This window comes from Procambarus clarkii, chromosome 63, assembly GCF_040958095.1.
Source record: "Procambarus clarkii isolate CNS0578487 chromosome 63, FALCON_Pclarkii_2.0, whole genome shotgun sequence".
In the NCBI taxonomy this organism is placed as follows: domain Eukaryota; kingdom Metazoa; phylum Arthropoda; class Malacostraca; order Decapoda; family Cambaridae; genus Procambarus; species Procambarus clarkii.
The window spans coordinates 11,745,169-11,760,168 of record NC_091212.1 but is presented as its reverse complement, the minus strand read 5'-3'; the positions used below and the strand labels follow the sequence as shown (position 1 = coordinate 11,760,168).

Sequence of the window (15,000 nt, the reverse complement as noted above, 5' to 3'; positions counted from 1 at the left end):
AGAGACGGCTTTTGTTTGGCGTTTCAGTTTTCATTTTCTCGGTGGATCACGTTTGGTCTTGGAGGACTTGGCAATAATTTTCCTCCTGTGCATTGTAGGAAAATTCTCCCCAAAACATGTCTGTGTCGAAGGCTTCCCGGAAGCCCTTTACGGGGAGATGTTTCCCTCTGTCAGTGAATGAGTCCTTTTACCCTCCTGTCTTCTGTGACCGTCCAAGTGGTTGGGCACCATTCCTCCCCCCCCCCCGTCCCATCCCAAATCCTTATCCTGACCCCCTTCCCAGTGCTATATAGTCGTAATGGCTTGGCGCTTTCACCCTGATTGTTCTCTTAATCCCACTCATTGTAATTATCGATATAATGTACCTAAAGGTGAATTGGAAAATATATAATGTATATTGTAGCTGATTTGGCACGTACTGCCGATAGTATTAATTATTATAATCCCACGCTTGAAATGTGACGTAATTAATTCTGGTTCAATATGATGCGTTAATTGTCGTGTCATTAGCGAACTACAGACGAGCCTTTCCCAGGAACACCCTTCGTTATTATTATGTTTACAAAATGAACATAAATTAAATATTTTATTTCAGTTATTCGTTATTTGGAGATGACTTCACCACAGAGGTCATACCGTGCTCTCTCACCATGGTATAGAGCTCTCACGTGAATGCCTGCCTTTCTTTATCCAGGGATTCAGCTCTATTATAACAGCTTCCTGAACACCGAAGCGGTGCGTGGACTCCGGGGCACAGTTCACAGCTGACGCCTTCAATACTCTATCCTCAGCGTGATGGAGGAGTTGCTTAGCCAGTTGGATTTGTCGGTAGATGGATAGACTGGCTTCCTGCAGGGTCGGCGCGCGAGCCCCCAGTGAGCTGAGTGATTGGTTAGTGTGCTTTCACTCTAGCCTCATATCCCAGCTCCTTGTCTTCCGCATAATTACTTTACCTCGGTGTGATCAGCAGAGCTGTTCTGAGCTGTGCAGAGCTATATAGAGATATACAGAGATGTACAGAGCTAAAGAGAGATGTAGAGAGCTGTACAGAGCTAAATAGAGATGTACAGAACGGTACAGAGCTGTACAGAGCTATATAGAGATGTACAGAGCTGTATAGAGCTGTACAGAGCTGTATAGAGCTGTACAGAGCTGCGTCATCCCCCAGCACCGTCTGTATCAGCTCATAGAGCACGCGGCTCTAGGTAAGAGTGAATTAAGGCAGAGAGGGAAAGTGAGAAATAATAGTGAGAAAGAATTTTTTCAGTGTCAGAGTAGTTAACGGATGGAATGCATTAGGCAGTGATGTGGTGGAGGCTGACTCCATACACAGTTTCAAGTGTAGATATGATAGAGCCCAGTAGGCTCAGGAACCTGTACACCAGTTGATTACAGTTGAGAGGCGGGACCAAAGAGCCAGAGCTCAATCCCCGCAAACACAACTTGGTGAGTACAACTAGGTGAGTACACACACACACACACACACCACACCACACACACACACACACAAACACACACACAACACACACCACCACACTCTCACACACCACACTCATCTACACACACACAGTCATGTACACACACAAGAGTTCATGTGTGTTCACACGCCTTGAACACAAGCTAACAAGCAGGATCGCCCTAACAAGTACTACAGGGCCACAATGGGGTGTCACACTCACCTGAACAAGTTGAAGAACAAGCTCTCACTCACCTATACTGACGGTGTTCAGACCTTTAGTCTGAAAATTTAGTTAGACTCACATTTTTGCACGATGTGAGTCTAACCGAGTCATAGAAAACGTATAGCGCTTTCAAGTATGACTGCGCTATTGTCTTCAAAACATTTTATGTGGAACAGAATAGATGCGGGGACACTGGAACACAATAGATCCGGGGACACTAGGGGGCACAATAGACGTGGGGTCACAGGGGGGGCACAATAGACGTGGGGTCACAGGGGACACAATAGACATTAAATTTTACATTTAAATTTACATAAATTTACATATAAATGAGAAACGCCTGTGGGCCAGAGACCAGGTGGACAAATATGCCTCCGGAGATACTCAGTCACTAACGCTGGCACGTTAATAGGACAACGTCCCCTGGCACTCACCAACGCTGCCGGCACTAGTAACGAGCCCCAAGCTTATTATGTTTCCTTAATGGTTGTAGCAGCCATGATGGCTGGTTGGTCTTGTGAGGCGCTCGGGCAGGCTTATCTTGAGTTATCTTGAGATGATTTCGGGGCTTTAGTGTCCCCGCGGCCCGGTCCTCGACCAGGCCTCCACCCCCAGGAAGCAGCCCGTGACAGCTGACTAACAACCAGGTACCTATTTTACTGCTAGGTAACTAGCAGTAAAATAAGTAAAGCAATAAAAAGGGCTGGGGAGTATTAGGGCTCATACCCCAGGTCTCTCCCAGGGCCCACACCCCAGGTCTCTCCCAGGGCTCATACCCCAGGTCCCTCCCAGGGCTCATACCCCAGGTCTCTCCCAGGGTTCATACCCCAGGTCTCTCCCAGGGCCCACACCCAGGTCTCTCCCAGGGCTCATACCCCAGGTCTCTCCCAGGGCTCATACCCCAGGTCTCTCCCAGGGTTCATACCCCAGGTCTCTCCCAGGGCCCACACCCCAGGTCTCTCCTAGGGCTCATACCCCAGGTCTCTCCCAGGGCTCATACCCCAGGTCTCTCCTAGGGCCCATACCCCAGGTCTCTCCCAGGGCCCACACCCCAGGTCTCTCCCAGGGCCCACACCCCAGGTCTCTCCCAGGGCCCACACCCCAGGTCTCTCCCAGGGCTCACACCCCAGGTCTCTCCCAGGGCCCACACCCCAGGTCTCTCCCAGGGCCCACACCCCAGGTCTCTCCCAGGGCCCACACCCCAGGTCTCTCCCAGGGCCCACACCCCAGGTCTCTCCCAGGGCTCACACCCCAGGTCTCGCCCTGGGCCCACACCCCAGGTCTCTCCTAGGGCCCACACCCCAGGTCTCTCCCAGGGCCCACACCCCAGGTCTCTCCCAGGGCCCACACCCCAGGTCTCTCCCAGGGCCCACACCCCAGGTCTCTCCCAGGGCTCATACCCCAGGTCTCTCCCAGGGCTCATACCCCAGGTCTCTCCTAGGGCCCACACCCCAGGTCTCTTCCAGGGCCCACACCCCAGGTCTCTTCCAGGGCCCACACCCCAGGCCTCTCCCAGGGCCCACAGGGCTCGGGAGAGTTGTCATGACGACGATAACTCAGTCGGTGGCTGGCAGACTCCGGTTAGCAGATGCTGCGAGAGATGCACATTCCCTCTAGACCATCATGTAATTCCCTCTAGACCATCATGTAATTCCCTCTAGACCATCATGCAATTCCCTCTAGACCATCATGTAATTCCTTCTAGACCGTCATGTAATTCCCTCTAGACCATCATGTAATTCCCTCTAGACCATCATGTAATTCCCTCTAGACTATCATGTAAATCCCTCTAGACCATCATGTAATTCCCTCTAGACCATCATGTAATTCCCTCTTGACCATCATGTAATTCCCTCTAGACCATTATGTAATCCCCTCTAGACCATCATGTAATCCCCTCTAGACCATCATGTAATTCCTCTAGACCATCATGTAATTCCCTCTAGACCATCATGTAATTCCCTCTAGACCATCATGTAATTCCCTCTAGACCATCATGTAATTCCCTCTAGACCATCATGTAATTCCCTCTAGACCATCATGTAACTCCCTCTAGACCACCATGTAATTCCCTCTAGACCATCATATAAGAGGATCATGTACGAAGATCCCTCTAGAGGATCTTACTGTAAGCCAGTTACCGTCGCTTACAAAGACAAATGTATTATAACATTGAATTCAAAAGCAAATTTTCGGATGCCACCTTCATTCTCTCTCAAGGTTCTGTATATATTATTCTCTCAATTAAAATAATAAATTTGGGTTTTAATACACTTACATATAAATTGGGTCTTTCATTCACCTTCAGTGAAAATTATGATGTACACAACATGTATTTTGGCTGATCGGAAGTTGAGGTAAATGGACCCATACACCTGGGGTTTAGAGACAAGTCAGCCCGCAGGTGTGACGGGTAGTTGACGGCCTGCCTGTTCGTCCCACACACCTGTCAAAGCCGTAACGGAGACATGTGTGTGTGTATATATATCAGGAGGCTAGTAACCCAGACGCACACCTGGGACATCTCGATGTCACTTTCTGAACTCACATCAATGAACACGTACACACACACACACACACACACACACACACACACACACACACACACACACACACACACACACACACACACACCTGTGTGTGTGTGTGTGTGTGTGTGTGCCTGGTAGCTTGGTGGATAGCGCGCAGGACTCGAAATTCTGTGGCGTGGGTTCGATTCCGCAACAGGCAGAAACAAATGGGTAAAGTTTCTTTCACCCTGAATGCCCTTGTTACCTAGCAGTAAATAGGTACCTGGGAGTTAGTCAGCTGTCATGGGCTGCTTCCTGGGGTGTGTGTGTGTGTGTGTTGGTGTGGAGAAAAAACAAGTAGTTAGTAAACAGTTGATTGACAGTTGAGAGGCGGGCCGAAAGAGTAAAGCTCAACCCCCCAAGCACAACTAGGTGAATACAACTAGGTGAATAGACACACACACACAGAGATACATTGATTCCAACAGGCAACACAGACGAGGAGCCAGCTGGGACATCCGGGTGGGCGGGAAACAAGAGATGCCGGTGAGGGGGAGTGGGAGGGTGTTTGGGGGTGTGTGGGGGGGGGGGGGTGAGGGGGGGGGTCTTGTTTGTTCAAGTGAGCGGGAGACATTTGTATGCAAACTGGCAACCTCCATTGTTTACATTTACCTAAATGCCTTTTTTTCTGTTAAACTATTTTTGATTTCTTGCTCAAAGACTATATGTGCCTGTCCATTATTTATTTTTTCCTCCTTGATTAATGGAAGTTTTTGTCCTTTTTTCAGGTAAGTGTGACTGAAACTTGGTCCGGCGTTTGTGAGTAGAACGAAATCCGCATTTCGGGGCAACCTGCTTTTCCATGATAAGTTTTAACGCTATTGACCACCTAACGTAAATATTGCGGTGGTTTAGTGAGATTTAAACCACCATAATACTGTCGCTTTCTCTGACTAATGAGCATCTGTAGATAAGGGAAGGATAGGCGGGGGGGGGGGGGGGCTAGATTCTTAGGCTACAGGTTTAGGCAAAATTATTTCAAATGTGAAGCTTGACAAATCGTTTGAGCGGACTGGTCCTCTCGTCTGAGTCGCGGTGCCGGGAACAGGTAAACATACGACCCTAGTACGTCACATACGACCCTCGTATGTCACATACGACCCTCGTATGGCACATACGACCCTCGAATGTTACATACGACCCTCGAATGTTACATACGACCCTCGAATGTTACATACGACCCTCGTATGTCACATACGACCCTCGTATGTCACATACGACCCTCGTATGTCACATACGACCCCCGTATGTCACATGCGACCCTCGTATGTCACATGCGACCCTCGTATGTCACATACGACCCTCGTATGTCACATGCGACCCTCGTGTGTCACATACGACCCTCGTATGTCACATACGACCCTCGTATGTCACATACGACCCTCATATGTCACATACGACCCACCTTGTGACTCACGTCTGTGGCTATCGTGCCAAGATCTACATCATGACTCAGGGGAAAATACAAGTTTTCCCTCATGAATCAAAGAGTCACCTGACCTCAAATTATTAGGTGGTAATATGTCTAGGGTAGAGTGAAGGTCTAAGTAAACTCCACCAGTTTACTGCGGCGAACTTATCTACATAACACCGCTTCTTATATGCACAAATCTCTCTATGCATCCTCACAACCCAATGACAATGAAGTAAATTAACACGAAGCACAAGTGCAGGCGATGAGTCACAATAACGTGGCTGACGTATGTTGACCAGACCACACACTAGAAGGTGAAGGGACGACGACGTTTCGGTCCGTCCTGGACACAATCGACTTGAGAATGGTCCAGGACGGACCAAAACGTCGTCGTCGTCCCTTTACCTTCTAGTATGTGGTCTGGTCAACAAAGCACATATCATAGCAGCTAGATGTTTACTAGGCACAAATAACTCAAATAACTAATCCATTCAAGATTGGCTGGCAGGCTGTGACATGGTGGGTAGTGACGTAACATAACCAGAGTCGGGGGTATAATTACACACAGAAATCACAATAGCGTGATGCATCAAATGAACAAATCCACAAGGGCCGTGACGAGGGTTCGAACCTACGTCTGAGAGCATCCCAGACACTGCCTTAATCGACTGAGCTACGACATGAAAATAATTGTCCTTGTGGCTTTGTTCATTTGATGCATCACGCTATTGTCATTTCTGTTGTAATATAAGCTTAGTTATTTTCTTCAACTAGTTAGCAAACTTAGTTCATTATCTGTTAGATGTTTCTAGTTCCTCGGTCCTAAGTGTGAACCCGGAAGTCGGTTTTTCGATAAATCAAGCCCTTCGCAACCGGGACCTGCATTAATGTTTTAGATTCATCGCGATGCCATGGCGGGTACAAGGGCGTAAGGCTGGGTTGGGAGTACTTACTTAGATATACTGAGCTAGTTGTGCTTGCGGAGGTTACGCTTCGGTTCTTTGGACACGCCTCTGAACATTCACTCAACTGGTGTACAGATTCCTGAGCCTACTGGACTCTTTATCATATCTACATTTGAAACTGTGTATGGAGTCTGCCTAAAAGTGTGTGTGTGTGTGTGTGTGTGGCTTCAGCAACCGCTATAGCCGCTTATTACTCTACACTTAAACACTCGCTTATCAAACATTACTTAATTTACGTAGGTGATCCTCCTGCTTCCTCTCACTTAGCTAATCAAACCTTCACTTTTGTAAGTGCCAGCACTGGAGAGTGAGAGGGACCATATACTCACGCTAGTGAGTGTGTATAACTCACGCTAGTTATAAGAGTGTATAACTCACGTTAGTTATAAGAGTGTTATATGAGATTATCTTATTAAGATTAAAACAACTGAAGTATTTGTTGTATTCTATAACAGTGAGATCAAAGACATTAAATAAGCTCCAAGGGTAGTTTGTAACACTTTTTACTGAATGAAGGGAATCTTATTTTCCTTTATTTAATAAAAAAGATCAGGAATTTAACGGAGGCTCCTAGTGCATGAGACTAACTTAGTATATATTCTTAATCTGTATAAACTCCTCAGAGTATTCATAATCTTTCTCTGTAAACTCTCCAGAAAAGTTATAATCTTGCTCTGTAAACTTTTCAAGAAAAGTTATTATCTTGCTCTGTAATCTCTTCATAAAATTTCTTTCCATACTTCGGGGCAGGAAACTCTACTGCATCATCCCGCAGTATATTACGGTGAAGCTTAACAAAGTAACTATGCTTATCCTGAGGACGAGTAGGGGCCAGAGGAGGAACCAGAGATGACATTAGATGATTACTGCAACTATTATTAGGCTCTGGAGTCTGTAGAGGCGACACTAGACCCACAACTTCATAGTCTCCTGAGACTGATGGATGCCTACTACCAATAGGGCTTTCTAGATACGAAATTCCAGAACACTTTTTTTTTGGCCTTATTTCGAAATTTATCTTTTGTTTTTTTGGTTTTAGAATCGTGTTATTCATGAGACTCGGAGCCTTTTCATTCAGATTTACCTCCTGCCGATTTTGTGAGTTCTTCTCCCACAAGCCTAGTCCCTGTGGCCAGCTCCTCTTGCTGGACTGTTAGGCTTTGTCTTCGTAATCCAAAAGTGATTTTGAGGCCTTGGCCAGTCCTGTATAGGATTAGATAAATATCGTGAGGTTGACAATTGTTTTGTCGTCACTCCCTGGCCTCATTAATGGCCTATTGTGTTAGTTTTGTCTACCAAACGCTGGCAGTTTTATTTTGCGTAGGCTACTCATAAAATTTTAACACAACATTGAAACAGATAGAGATGAAGCACTTCAAAGCGAATGGTTTTATATTAACGTCAGCTGACACATAATATGACGTTAGTATCCAGCACAGAAGCCCTCAAAGTTTCTGGTGGAAAGTTGTAAACTTTTGATTTGGCGGAGTTGCCAGATCTACCTTAGTGGTGTTCCGCTCTGTCTGTCTGTTTGTCTGTCTGTCTGTCTGTCTGTCTGTCTGTCTGTCTGTCTGTCTGTCTGTCTGTCTGTCTGTCTGTCTGTCTGTCTGTCTGTCTGTCCTCCAGAAATGGGGAGGTAAATGTAACAGCACAATAAGTGCAATTATGTACTATTCATAACGGTCAGGAATTGCACTTATTTTCACATAGTATTAAACCGTACTGTCAAATATATTGTGAATATTTGAGTTTACCTGAAAAGCTGAATAGAAAACACAACCTAACCTAACCTTCTTAGTGTTTGAAGATATGCATTTTATTGCTTCATAATTACAATTAGTACTTAACTTATAACTATATTGATATTGAAATTGAAATAAGTTTATTGAGGTAAAATACACACAAAGAGATGAGGTAGCTCAAGCTATTCTCACCCCGTTACCTATTAGTTTTATAAAACTAATAAAAAACAAACTAAAATATATCAATAAATTGTAAAGTAACTCAGAATATTTTCAAATTTCGTATAAAATCTCTATTGTTTAATAAAACTGAAAAAGAAATTCCTGATATTTAACACTTGTGTATAGCGAATTCAAAAATTACGAGCGTCTTAACAGAAAACGATGAGAATAAACGGAGAGGTCAATGTAACAGCCCCATAAGTGCAATTATGTACTGTGTATGACAGTAAGGAAATGTACTTATTGCACTTAGTATTAAACCATACTGTCAATTCGGAGGATGGGTTGGTCTCTCTCTCTCTCTCTCTCTCTCTCTCTCTCTCTCTCTCTCTCTCTCTCTCTCTCTCTCTCTCTCTCTCTCTCTCTCTCTCTCTCTCTCTCTCTCGCTCTCTCTCTCTCTCTCTCTCTCTCTCTCTCTCTCTCTCTCTCTCTCTCTCTCTCTCTCTCTCTCTCTCTCTCTCTCTCTCTCTCTCTCTCTCTCTAAAAGCTTTGAGACTCAGATGTGTCACAGAGAGTTAGAAAGTTTTCCTTTAGCGTAAGGGGTAGTGAGTAAATGGGATGACCTAAAGGGGGAGCTTGTAAAGACAAACTCCATTCATAGTTATATATCATATTGATAGCTTCACAACAAAAATAATAGCTTTAAAAACAGGTATGATAGGGATATAGGCCATTGGTCATTACTTTAGACAATCAACGGCTAGAAAAGCTGGGTCCAAGAGCTAGAGCTCGAGCTTGCAGGCACAAATAGGTGAAGACTCTCTCTCTCTCTCTCTCACACACACACACACACACACACACACACACACACACACACACACACACACACACACACACACACACAAGAGGAGGACGGCAATACATTACAAGATGAACCAGACAATCTTCAAAGATGGCTTGAGAAATGGCCATTAAAGATTAACCCTGACAAATGCAAGGTTATGAGATGACTATGACAATGACTCCTACTGAGCGCTGTGTACTTCCTTTGCTGCTCCAGCATGAAACTCCTCACTAAAGAAGCACAAAACACAAGTATAAAATATCCAAAAATGTGCAACAACTCTCGTTCCTGACCTAAAGAGACCGAGCTATGAAGAAAGACTGAGGGAACTGGATTCCGGAACTAATAATGGTCCAAAGGCGGGGCTTAAGAGCAGAAGCTTGAGCCACCAATCACAACTAGGTGAGTGCACACGCAAGCGCGTACGCGCGCGCGAAAATGATTAAACAGTGTTTCTTTCACCTGAGCAGGTAACCAAACTAAATAAAAGTGGTGGTGGACCCAGACAGACAATACAATAGATTACAAAAATAAAATACAATAAAATACAATTCACCAGACAATTGAATGACCAAACTCATTCTTGATGAATTTTGATGATGGTATTGTCCAACAGCGGTCATGTAGCGCAGTGGGCTGCGTCCTCCCCTCACAACCAAGCTCTCCAGATACGATCACCGGGAAGAACAGGGACGGTTAGTCACATTTCCCCTCGCCTGATGCCCCTGTTCACCTAGTAAAATAGGTACTCGGGAGTTAGACAATTGTTGTGGGTTTTTGTCTCTGACTGTGGGAACCAGATGGCTACTAAAGTTTCACCAAGGTAAGTGCAAGGTCATGAGGATGTGATCTTGCATTTAGAAGTATTGAATTTGAAGACTTGTCCAAAATTTTGAAGACGTGAGCTACGGGGACAAATTATATTTTTATTTTATTTTATTTATATACAAGAAGGTACATTGGGATTGTGAGGATACATAGCATAGTAATTTGCAGTCTCCGTGGTGTAGTGGTAAGACACTCGCCTGGCGTTCCGCGAGCGCTATGTCATGGGTTCGTATCCTGGCCGGGGAGGATTTACTGGGCGCAATTCCTTAACTGTAGCCTCTGTTTAACGCAACAGTAAAATGTGTACTTGGATGAAAAAACGATTCTTCGCGGCAGGGGATCGTATTCCAGGCACCGTAGGATTAAGGACTTGCCCGAAACGCTACGCGTACTAGTGGCTGTACAAGAATGTAACAACTCTTGTATATATCAAAAAAAAAAAAAAAAAAAAAAAAAAAAAAAAAAAAAATTACATTCTTGTAAAGCTACTAGTACGCTGCGTTTCGGGCTGAAACGCTGGCAAATTATAGGAGCTGAATCTACCGGCACATGAAGAAAGGACAAATAGAGCGGACATGATCCAGGTGTTCAAAACACTCAGACATGTCATGAAACAGATAGCAGGATGATATGACTGAGCAGTAACATAATGAAAGAATATGCAAGGAAGCTTAGTGCTATTACCCACTCGTTATCCATAGTTAGATTAGGTCAAGGCTAGGGTTTTCTTATGTTTGGTTATGTTAATAATTTATATTATTCCCAAACATATGAAATATAAAACTAAGGAACTATTTGAGTATATACTAGAATTTTATTTACAATTCTTCACACCGTTTCAAAGAAAACGAGTTAAGCTTAGACTTTCTATATTTTAAATCAACAATTTATAATACAAAAAAGTTGTTACGTGAGAATATTATATGTTTAGATATAAAAGCCACCTAGATAACTATCCAGGTGGTTTGATGTCACATTTTAATCACTTTACCCTGAGAATAGGCTCATTAAAGTACCGATAGTTGGAAAGACGGAGCCCAGAAGCTCAAGCTCTGTCTTGTAAAAAGGAAATTGAAAGAAATATTTTAATTTTAAAGTTTTATTCTTAATCAACTATTTATAATACAATAAAGTTATAACATGAAAATATATGTTTAGGACAAAGGTTTCCCATAAACTATTTTATGCAATAATTCACGTATATGTGATATTAACTAGTAATAAGTAAATCATGATTTAAGTCTGCGTTAGATAGTTGGTCTGTATATAGACACTAATGTGCAGCGGACATTTTCCTAGCGCGCTGCCTATCATGTCTACATGGAATAAAAGTTGCAAGTAGCACGGGCTATGGTGAGCCCATAGTGGACTTACCTGGCATAGGAGCGGGGCTATAACTGCAGGATACACCATTGAAATTGAAATTGAAATAAGTTTATTGAGGTAAAATACACACAAAGGGATGAGGTAGCTCAAGCTATTCTCACCCCGTTCAGTACATCGTGTTAATATATACATACATAGACACACATCACAAACAATAAACATATTACCTAACATTCTGAGAGATAAACATATACATTTCCTCCTTTACACAAGTAGGATACACCATTGTTTTTGTTGCTTTTAGATTCAGCTATTCAAAACAAAAGTTACAAGTAGCAGTATGGTGAGCCCTGCCACTAAGGTAAGTGGTTGAGGCTCGGAGGACGGGCTGGTGGTGTGAGGGTCACCACTGACCCCCAGGATATTGATCCAACTTGCCACACTGACTAAATAACTAACTTAGCCGCGCTGAACCTCGTCTTCTATTTGAATACTGGCCAGTGTGTAGTAAATAATGTGTCACCCTAGTACTAATGCATCTTTTGTACGGTGACACCTGTGTTTAGTAGTATGCTCGGTTTTTGTGCGGAATTAAAAGCAGTGAAATAAAATTGTCACGTAGACTGGCTTATATTAGGTTAGGTTTTGTACCTAAGCCTATAAGTGGCTTAGCTAGGCTGTTTATTCCAGTTACAGCCCCGCTCCTGTACCAGGCAAGTCCATTACGGGCTCACCATAGCCCGTGCTACTTGCAACTTTTTGTTCCGAGGAGCTGAATCTAAAACAACTGTTCCTTCGAGACTAGGCTACCTGCTGGTAAAGTACGCTAGTGATAATTAGATAGCTTAAAATTCTTATAAATTTGATATTATCAGAAAATGGAGTCTGTTGACTTTATTCGACAATATGTAGTTTGGAATAGAATTTTTTGTTTGTATAAATTAATGGCATTCATGATAATATCTTTTTGTAATTACTGCAGTCCTTAGCTGTGTGTGTGAATGTGTGTGTGTGTGTGTGTGTGTGTGTGTGTGTGTGTGTGTGTGTGTGTGTATACTCACCTATTTGTGCTTGCGGTGGTTGAGCTTTGGCTCTTTGGTCCCGCCTCTCAACTGGTGTACAGATTCCTGAGCCTACTGGGCTCTGTCATATCAACATTTCTGTGTGTGTGTGTGTATATATATATATAGGCTTGTTCGCATTTGTGTTCCTCACGTGTACCCCAAAGAATGAGGTGATTTGATAAAATACCATGCCCAAGATTACCAACCGAGTGCCGGCGGGGGATGGAAATAGCCTCGGCTACCATCCTCTTTTGTCCGGTCGTGTTGGTCGAGTGGTGAAGGGATCCTGTCAACCCGTCCTCGACTCAAGCCCATTACATCCAGCGGTCGACCCAACTGACGCATTCATAAATTTTTACATGCTGTTCATTCAAAACGGGATTTTTCTCAAATGTAAATTAATATTATAATATATTAGCATATTGTGCATGTATAGACATAGGATAGGTGGTAATTAGGTTCTGTTGGCGATTATTTGTATTTGTAGTCCGTGGGTGAAGCATTTACAGCGTTGTGGTTCGAACAAAAGTCGTCAGTAAAGCACTTGTTCCGGAAGTATTCGAAGTATACTCAACGAAGTCAGTTGAGTCTTGTGTAAACAGTTTTTCATTCATAAACAAGGGGTTTGACGGGTGGATGGAATCGATTTGGGGTCTTTGTTTGGAGGACGGGCTGCGGGGCTGCAACCCAGCTGGCACAGTGGGGCTCGAAGTCTCATTCTCTACGACACTAGACGCTGACACAAAGCCCTCCAGCCTCAGCCCGTCCTCCAAACAAAGACCCAAAGGTGATTCCATCCACCCGCCAAACCCGCTGTTTATGAATGAAAAGCGGTTTACACACGACTCACAACTGATGACGTCCGAACACTTCCGGAACAAGTGCTTCGCTCACGTCCTCTGTTCGAACCACAACGCTATAAATGCTTCACCCACGTACTTCAAATACAAATAATTACCAACAGAACCTAAACACTTAACCTACGCCAAACTATACATACAAATGTTTTGTATAAGAATATCAATTTATATATTAGAACAAACTAATTTTTAATACACAGTATGTTAAAATTGATGAATGCTTCTGGGGAGGACGGCCGCTGCTTTAACCAGCCTAGTGTGAGGACGGCCGCTGCTTTAACCAGCCTAGTGTGAGGACGGCCGCTGCTTTAACCAGCCTAGTGTGAGGACGGCCGCTGCTTTAAACAGCCTGGTGTGAGGACGGCCGCTGCTTTAACCAGCCTAGTGTGAGGACGGCCGCTGCTTTAAACAGCCTGGTGTGAGGACGGCCGCTGCTTTAACCAGCCTAGTGTGAGGACGGCCGCTGCTTTAACTAGCCTAGTGTGAGGACGGCCGCTGCTTTAACCAGCCTAGTGTGAGAACGGCCGCTGCTTTAAACAGCCTGGTGTGAGAACGGGTTATCTGAGGTTATCTTGAGATGATTTCGGGGCTTTAGTGTCCACGCGGCCCGGTCCTCGACCAGGCCTCCACCCCCAGGAAGCAGCCCGTGACAGCTGACTAACACCTAGGTACCTATTTTACTGCTAGGTAACAGGGCATAGGGTGAAAGGAACTCTGCCAATTGTTTCTCGCCGGCGCCCGGGATCGAACCCGGGACCACAGGATCACAAGTCCAGTGTGCTGTCCGCTCGGCTCCCTAGGCATTATTAGGGGTTGACATTAGGGGTTGCTAAATGCTTCACCCACGTACTACAAATACAAATAATCGCCAACAGAACTTAAACACCTAACCTAACCTATGCCTATATATGCACAATATGCTAATATATTATAATATTAATTTATATTTGAGAAAATTCCCGTTTTGTATGAACAGCATGTAAAAAATTATGAACGCGTCTGTGGGTCGACCGCTGGATGTAATGGACTTCGGCCAGATTCACGAAAGCACTTACGCAAGAACTTACGAACTTGTACATGTTTCCTCAATCTTTGACGGCTTTGATTACATTTATTAAACAGTTTACAAGCATGAAAACTTCCCACTGTACTGTTGTTATTGTTATAAACAGCCTCCTGGTGCTTCGGAGCTCATTAACTGTTTAATAATTGGAAACAAAGCCGCCAAAGATTGAGAAAAGATGTATAGGTTCGTAAGTGCTTGCGTAACTGCTTTCGTGAATCTGGCCCCTTGAGTCGAGGACAGGGTTGAGTCAACATCCCGAACACTAAACGTGATCCTCTCTTTAACATAGTTAGAAGACTATCAGAGGGGAAATTTAACGTGGAGCGCCAGAGATTAACTCAATCATGCAAACCAAGTTAGGGAATTAAGTTACCTTCCTCTATGACGAATTAATTAATTACGCTTGAAGGGGGGCGGGTGACGCTTCACTCTTACTCATTTGTTGGGAGAAAAAATGTACAAATATTTAAAGTATAT

General features: G+C 44.2%; 1 protein-coding gene across 1 annotated transcript in view; it reads left to right on the top strand.

Moving 5' to 3' along the window:
- slo (calcium-activated potassium channel slo) overlaps positions 1 to 15,000 on the top strand; it is a gene marked incomplete in the record, with an annotated part of 691,171 nt that overhangs the window by 218,109 nt on the left and 458,062 nt on the right.